This window comes from Orycteropus afer, unplaced genomic scaffold, assembly GCF_000298275.1.
Source record: "Orycteropus afer afer isolate SDZICR_OR568_19922 unplaced genomic scaffold, OryAfe1.0 scaffold00186, whole genome shotgun sequence".
NCBI lineage: Eukaryota > Metazoa > Chordata > Mammalia > Tubulidentata > Orycteropodidae > Orycteropus > Orycteropus afer.
In genome coordinates, this window is record NW_006921773.1 from 2,750,138 (window position 1) to 2,750,789 (window position 652).

Below are 652 nucleotides of genomic sequence, written 5' to 3' on the forward strand. Positions count from 1 at the left end.
CTTCCGAGGAGTGGCTGGTGGGTTTGAACCGCCAGCCTTCTGGTTAGCAGTCAAGTGCTTTTAGCCACTATGCTACCAGAGCTCCTATTCTTAAACTAGACTTACAAAAACCACTTTAATTAAAAGAAAGAAACAAATGAAACATCTTCAAAATTCATTTAAGTATGATATTTCATTTACTTTTTAAGTTTGCTCATGAATATTAGAATATATTTTTTTAATTTGTTAATTTTATGTTAATATATTTAGTTAATATTGTTTTAAATTTGGATAGGGCTGCTGATGTTGTTGTTATGTGCTGTTGAGATGTCTCCAACTCATAGTGACTTTATGCACCACAGAATGAAATACTGCTCAGTCCTGTGCCAGCCTCACCATCCCTAATATACTTGAGCCCATCGCTGAAGCCATCATGTCTATCCATCTCATTGAGAGCCTTCCCCTCTTTCGTTGACCCAGCACTTTACAAGCATGACATACTTCTCCAGAGAATGTCCCTTTTGACAGCATGATCAAAGTAGGTGAGACAAAGTCTGGCCATTCACACTTCCAAGAACCATTCTGGCTGCACTTCTTCCAGGATAGATTTGTTAGTTCTTTTAGCAGTGCATGGCACTTTCAGCTTTCTTCATCAACAACACAACTCAAAAGC